We start from the raw sequence: 7,703 nt of genomic DNA on the forward strand, positions 1-7,703 counted from the left end.
CCCCGCCGTCCACACCCACCTGACCCACACACCCCCTGGCCAACAACTCGGCTGGTCCTCGTTTCCGTCGCCCCCTCCGTCCCCTTTCCCCGCGCACTGCCCGGTTTACGATCCCGAGCACCGCGCCGAGCCCAGAGGCCGTGAAATTGGCTGCGAGCGCCAGGGGATGCGGCTGCAAATTCTAAGCACAGGGAAGTAAGGCGGAAACCCAGCCGGGCCTGCCGCGCGGGGCGCGGGCGCAGCAGAGCGGCGGCCGGCGGGTCTGGGACCCCGCGGGGCCTCGCTGCCGCGCGGGCGGGGGACGGGGGACCCGGGGCGGAGGGTGTGTGCGAGCTCCCGCCCACCCCGCCGCCGCGCACGTGCCCAGCGGGGGGCTGCGCCCGCGTGCACCGCGTGGGCCAGCCAGGGACGCGCACCGGGGACTGACGCACCCCGCCGCCCGCCAGACCCGGACCTGCCGCGGCCAGAGCGCCCACCGGATAACAGCCTCGGGCCACTGTTACGAGACTCTGCGTCGCCGCCTCCTCCGGGACGCCTTCCTGGCTCTCCGCCTTCGTCCAGGCTTCTCTGCTCCCCCCTCCACCCCCGCCTCTGGCCTCTGCTCACACGCACAGCCGCAGGCTCAGCTCCACCCGCGCCCTCGCACCAAAGGAAGGGAGACGGAGGGCATCAGGGCATAGCTCCGTCCAAGATGCTGAGGGAGGCCCTCTCCAGCCTCATTTCATCCCCACCGCACTTCAGGCCTTTCCCAGCAGTGAGGCCTTGAACTGTGACCGCACACTCTGCCTCCGTTTCTCCTCTGTGCAACAGGGATGATGCAGAGGGTCGTTCTGAGGATTTACTGAAGGACTCCTTGAGCTTAGAACATCAGTCAGTGAACACGAAGATTATTAGTATTAGTCAGTATCGGTCTCGGTCTTGCTGCTGTGTCACCCAAGGCAGGGCACCTCACTTCCTTGAGCTCAGGCTCCTCTGGAAACCGGGTTTCTGCCTCCCAGGCTGCGTGGGAGGAGTCCGGAAGATCCCCAGGAACATGCAGCAGCCCCCTCAGCTGCCATCCACCCAGCTAACACAGGCGAATTCATCTTCTGGAAATGCACTAAAAATGCAGGTTCCTGGGCTCCACATCCACCGTACTGAATCCAAATCTCAGCAGGCAGGGCCCGAGGATCTGCATTTTAACAAACACCCAGAGACTCTGGCACTCTCTGGCAAAAAGGATAATGCTGGATTTCTTAGTCCAGATTTTAGTGTTATTTAGGTTGTTGTGTGGTTGATCCCCAAACTACATGTCCAGACTCATCTTCCCAAAATCCACTCCGGGCTTTCCTACCTCCAGACCTCGGCTCACATGGTCTCCACCTGGCATGCCCCTACCCAGAGGCCGGCTGGACCTCTTCCACAATACTCCAGCCAAAATTAAACAAGATAATAGAGAGTGTTTCGCCCTGTGCCTGGCACGTAGCAGGTGTGCAATCATGGGGGCTCTACAGTGCCCAGAGCAGAAGTCGTCCCAACCTCTCCAGCCCTGCTTACAAGGCTGGCTCAGCACCAGCCCCCAGTCAGTCAGGCCACAGCCTAACAGGGACCGCCTGTCAAGCAAGCCCTACTGCGTGCAGTCCCCACGCCGGGCACCTGGAAGATGGTCCAGGTGTCTCGTGTCTCCTCAGGACAGGAGCTCATCTCTGGGGGTTTCCACCTGAGTCCTGGGCATAGCAGTTATCCCTGGGTGAGACATACTTATAATTGTGTGTGTGTGTGTGTGTGTGTGTGTGTGTGTGTGTGTGTGTGTGTATGTGGACTGAATACAAAATACATCAGCCCATCCTCCATAGCACGTAAATGAAAAAAAGTTGTTCAATAAGTATTCTTTGAGGGCCCACTTGTCTCTACCCATTTGGAGCTGACACGCGGTGGGAGAGACGGACAGGAGACCCCCGCAGGTAATGAGAAGGGCAAGGAAGGGAGGCTGGCAGGCAGGCTGACCCCACAGCTTGTGTCTCCCCAAGATCCAAGGGGAAGAGAAAAGATAGAAATAGGCCAGGGAGGGAAACTGAGTCAGGCTTGAGACACAAGGTTGGGCCCTTGGGAATGGCTCCCCGCTTGCCCCTGAGAGAGGTGGTGACCAGTGTGCACACACACGCATAGACACACCCACAAAGACATGCCCTGCCACCCCCAGCCCCTCTACATGCTCCAGCTGTGGGGTATGCAGCTCCCAGGCCCTTCTCATGCTTCCTTGGGCCCCCCAGCCTGGCTCCAAGAAAGAGTTTCTATGCATTTCAGGGGATGAAAGTGGAGGCTAAAAAGAGAGGGAAGGACGGACACACACACATACACACACACACACTCACAGCCCAAGCCCCATTCCAGGGAACCAGGAATGAATAAAGGAGACAGATGGGAAGGGGGAGGGAAATCATCTAACTGACACCTACTATGTGCCAGACACAATGCTACACGCTTGTCATTCTCTTATGTAACCAACCCGGGAGAGTTAGAAATTCAGTACCACTACCCTCACTTTCCATTGAGGAAACAGAACCTTCTGGAAGTGAATTCTCTTGCCCAGGACACACATCAAGGAAGAAAAGAGGCAGAATGTGGACCCTGAGCCCCTGCTCTTCCACAAGTGAGACAGGGAGAGTGTGGCCGAGTGGCCAGGGGCCCCCGGCTGAGGCCATGACAGACTCAGGCCTGGGGGAGATACTGATCCTGGAGCAGCATCCCCTCCATCTCCGAGGGGAGCCCCTACCGAGCACCCACTGTGCTCCCAGCACTGTGGGAGAACCGGGGAGCAAGGAGCTACCTTTGGGAACGTCACAGGTCGCTATGGAGGGAGGGGGCACAGGAGGAATGCAGAGAGGGGACTGAGACCCGGGAGCCTTTCTGGTCCTCTCTCCCTGCAGCCACACCCACTGCTTCCCTGCACTGCCCCCATTTACAGATAAGCAAAGCAAGGCCCTGAGAGGTCCCTCAGAGACAGGGGCACCCCAAGATGCCCAGGGTTCCCTAGCAAAGGGGTTCATCAATTAACAGTTAATGATGCAAAGAGTCCACCCGTGGGGCTTCCAGTCCTCATTCCACTGCTGTGTGGCTCTGAGCTGGTCTGTAACCTCTCTGTTTCTTATCTGGAAAATGAGGAATAATAATAGCTCTACTGCAGAAGGCTTTGTGGGATTAAATGAGTGCCCCTATAAAGAGCTTCCCACCAGGCCTGGCTCTCAGTACACACTCAATGAATATTAGCTAATATCATTATTATTATCACTATAATTATTGCTGTCAGCAGCATCATGCAGCCAGCGCCCTTCCTTTGGCACCCTGAATGCAAGCTTGCCCAGGTGGCTCGCCAGCCCTCAGGGGCTCTCTGGGGCCTCCCTGGGGAGCGTCTGCAGAGCTGGGAGGAGGAGGAGGGGGTTCTATTATTCCAACCCCCCGACACCATCCCCAGTACTAATGGCAGCGCCTCTGCCCCAGGTGCTAGTTGAGCCAGAAGAAGGTTAATTTAATAGGGGATTGGGCTGGGACAGCAGGAGACAGAGGATTGAGATAACCTTCTGGACTATTAACGCTGTCCCCAAAGAGGCCTGACTTGTTAAGGAGGCTTGGGCTTTAAGGCAGTCTGCTTCCTGGCTGTCGTGTCTGCACACCGCAGTCGTAGCAGATTTGGTGGGGGGCAGGTGGCAGGAGACAGGACCTGGCTCAGGGGCACCGGAGCTGAAGCGGTGAGAGTAGCTGTGATGGGTGCACTCCCGACCCTGCGCGGGGATGCCACACTCTCACACGCGCGCAGCAAGCCCACAAAGCAAGCAGCTACCACCTCGCAGACAGACAGGAGAGCTGATCCCCGCGTCACACACGGCCAGGACACAGCAGAGGTGTCACTGGAACGAGGTCTACTTCCACAGCAGCCACCCCACCAGATATCAGGGGACAAGGGAGCCATACTGGGGAGCAGGCACAGAGCCTCTGATGAGCACCGCTGGCTGACCTCACCAGAGGTGGCTTAGCAGCTGGATGCAGCCACTTCTATCAGCCGGGCCATCTCAGAATCTCATAGGGTGGCAGAACAAGCAGACACTGGACCGAGTCAGGAGGCAGCCTCTACTGCAGCCACTGACCTCTCCACCTTGGGCTCCTCACCCTGGCACTTCCCACTCCTCGCTCCCGCTGCACAGAGCTCCCTGTCCCTCCGTTAAATGAGAGTGCCCTGCCAATCAAATGGGTCTCCCCGCACCCACCAAGCAGGGGAGTTCTCACTAAGGAATGAAACGACAACAGCTTACTTTACCCTCTGGACCTCAGTTTGCTCATCTGTCAAATGGCCACATAATAGCCAGCCTACCAGCCTCACAGGACTGCTGTGAGGATCCAAGGAGAGAAAAGAAAGTTGTTTACAAAGCCAGACTTAAAGCAAAACAGGGGAGCAGCTGCTCTGGGCTGGGGGACAGGAGGCCAGGGGATGGGGCTCACGTGGACTGACCTTCTATCATGTGCTGGGCATCTGGCCCCCCGGAAGCCCACAATCTCCTGTAATCCCCCCTCGCCTCCCTAACCACTTTCCAGGTGACAGACAAGAAACTGAGGCCCAGAGAGGTGACGGGAATGCCTAAACCACAAAACACAGAGAGGCAACGTGGGATTAGAACCTAAGGTCTCTGGCTCCCTCGTTGTAGCCGTTTTCTGTTGTCACCTGCACTTACACATACATTCACTCACCAGAACACAGTCGCCCAAGGGTCTGTGCGACCCCGTTGGGATGGGGTGGAGAACAGGAACTCGCGGGGTCCAGGCAGGGGAGGGGGAGGGAGGACCCAGGGGTCCAGGCAGGGGAGGGGGAGGGAGGACACCATGGGTCGGGGGGTAGGCAGCAGAGATGTGCTATTAGGAGTGCAGGCCTTACGGAAAGGGGTCCCACATCCACTCAGGAAATGGGACCTCTTGGGAGGAACTGCTCACCCCCAGGCTCCATCCCTCTCCCCTTCTCACCCCTCACAACACAGGGGATGTGACCCCACTGAGCCACACAGCCTCACCGTGACACCTCCCTCACCCTCCCACTGACATCACTCGGTCCTTGGGGGTGACCCCTCACACTGCTGTCCCAGTGACGTCACCGGCAACCTGGAGCTGATGTCACACCCAGAGGTTCTCACTGACGTCACACACATAAACACATACACACACACACACACACACACACACACTGCTCCCTGATACCCTCTTCAACTACTCCTCTTTCTTCCTGCCCAGGGGCCGATGGCCCAGAGGTCCTCACCCATGTACACAGCTCATTCAGGACAGGCATTTACGGACAGTGCCTGTGTGTGTGTGTGTGCGTGTGCGCAAGCGAGTGCGCAGACATTCCTCTCCTAGGACACACGTTTACACACATGTGCAGGCCCCCATGCCCTGCTGATGGCCTAGACAGGACACGTCCCACAGGTGCCCACAGGCCCTGAGAACAGGTGTGCGAGCCAGGCACACACATATACACATGCAAATTACTCCCCGGGTGAGGCAGCTCCCCAGATGAAAATGTCCCTCAGTAATTAAATCTGGCAGCCTGGGGCCTGCAGCTTCCACCACATTCCTCCAGGTGCTGCCAGCACCTCCCTCCTCCCCCCAGCTTCTCTCCTCCAACAGCCGCAGCCCGGACACACACACACACACACACACTCCGGTCCAACACCTGTGTCTCAGCAAGGGGATCGAAGCGCCCTCCAGAGGCATCCCCTGGGGTGGGAGGGGTCCAGGTGGACGGGACACAGCAGGGAGCCCAGAGCTGCAGAAAGTGCCCTCAAGTACCACGTTTCTCCATTTCTCAAAAGCTGAGCCCAGAGAGGGTGAGTGCCACCATCCTCTGTCGTCTCCCTCCTTGGGCACGCCTGACACACCACAGCCTGGCCGCCTCTGTCCTGGACACGAGCTCCCCGAGCGCACACACAGACAAACACACCAGCCCTCTCCCCTCCAAACACTCCGAGGAAACCCTGCTGAGCCACCAACAGAGTGTGTGTGTGTGTGTGTGTGTGTGTGTGTACAGAGAGCACGGGGTCCACTCCTGCACACACATCTTTCCCCACGTGCACACCCTGCCTCACCAGCCAACACACCCACCCCCCTGCCCCCCTCTTCTGCCAGTTGTTGGAGCCCACACATGCAACACACACACACACACACACACACACACACACACACACACACCGGCAGTGGCCCTGGCCCTGCCAGAGCTGCAGTCTGCCGATTTCTGCTGCTTCCCTGGGCTGCCTCCCTGCTTGCCCCACACCAGCGCCACCAGAGAAAGGGGCAAAGCCTTTGCAAGGGTTCCCACCCCCTGGGAGCCTCCACTCCCCAATTCCGGTCCTCTTACCAAACCCATCGCCCTCCTGCGGGGAAGGGGGGGAAAGCCCCACCCTGGCCCCCTCCCGCTGGAGCTGTCATCCCGCACCAATCAAACCCCCCTTACCAGCTACGAAGATGAATTCCTTGACCCGGCAGCACTCCGTGAAAGAGGGGAGCGAGGGCCCTCGATTCGCAAAGATGGGGGCAGAGAGGTGCGCTGTGGCATTGGCTGGCACGACCGTCCACCATCAAGCCTCTGCACCACCCCTCGAAACTGCTCACCTCACCGACCGTCCTCCTCGTCCTCCCACCCCTGCCTCCGCCCACCACCACCACCGCCCCCCCCCCCCCGCACAGGGTGGTCCTCCGGGGGTCTCACGGGGATCCCCAGACCCAGGAGGCGCCGGGGGTGGCTTTCCCCGTCTCATCCTCCCCCGGCTGTGTCCCCCTCCCAAGCCCCACCCCCACTGGCGGAGGGGGTATCCTCCGGTCCCAGCGCCCACTCCCACCGTCTCCGCCGGCCGCGGGCGCTCGGATCCGGAGGAATTCACTCACCTCCAGCCCCAGCCGGGCTCCGGGCCGAGCGCCGCCTCCGGCCGCGGCGGCTGCGGGGCCTGCGCGCTAGGGCGAGTGCGAGTGCGAGCGCTGGGCGATGCGCGCGGTGCCCGGCGGGCTTGGCGCGCCGACCGCGGCTCGGTGCGTGGCGTGTGTCTGTGGCGCGGCCGGTGTGTGTCTGTGAGCCGCCGTGTGCGCGCAGACCCCGCCGCCCGCCGCCGCGCGTCTGCCTCGCCGGGGCCCGCGCCCGGGAGGGGGCCGGAGCGCAGCGTGCGTCAGGGGCCGCGGCCGCGGTCTGTCCGCCGCCCTCGCCGCCCGAGCCCTCCGCGCCCTCCGCGCCTTCCGCAGGCCTCTCCGCAGCAAGACCCCTCCCGCCCCCTCTCCCGGCTCGAGGCCGTCACGGACACACGCACGCTCGCAGACACACGCCCGCCGGGCGGGGGCCGCGCCTGGCTCCTCAGCTGCACCCGCGGCCCCGCGGACGGCTGAGCCCCCGGCACGCCCCGGTCCCCAGCCCCGCTCACCCCGCGGGGACCGGGTCCCGCCGCCGCCGTCGTCTCGTTCAACAGCTGGAGGCAAACTTGCGGCGGGGCGGGCCGCCGGAGATGCGCAGCGCCCCCCAGCGCCCGCCCGAAGACGCCCGAGCCCCCTGGTCTTCCCACGACGGGTGGATCCCGCCCCCCACCGCATTCTCGGCAGCCGTCCGGCTCGCCGGCTCGCCTTTCCAGTGCTCAACCTTTGACAACCGGAGAAGTGTGGCTGATGCGTTCCCATTTTACAGGCGAGACAACTGAGGCTCG

General features: G+C 61.2%; 1 protein-coding gene across 5 annotated transcripts in view; it reads right to left on the minus strand.

Moving 5' to 3' along the window:
• ELFN2 (extracellular leucine rich repeat and fibronectin type III domain containing 2) overlaps positions 1 to 6,985 on the minus strand; it is a 57,793-nt gene extending 50,808 nt beyond the window's left edge. The window contains exon 1 of one of the 5 annotated variants that reach the window (XM_082350282.1): positions 6,904 to 6,985. The gene's annotated coding sequence lies outside the window, so the exon portion shown is untranslated. Of the gene's footprint in view, positions 1 to 19; positions 4,764 to 6,472; positions 6,545 to 6,903 lie in introns of those variants that run through there. The other 4 variants (XM_082350281.1, XM_082350285.1, XM_082350284.1 and 1 more) reach the window with 4 other exon arrangements.
• Positions 6,986 to 7,703: the final 718 nt, after the last annotated feature.

The sequence above is a fragment of the Balaenoptera borealis genome, assembly GCF_965194805.1.
Source record: "Balaenoptera borealis genome assembly, chromosome: 13".
NCBI lineage: Eukaryota > Metazoa > Chordata > Mammalia > Artiodactyla > Balaenopteridae > Balaenoptera > Balaenoptera borealis.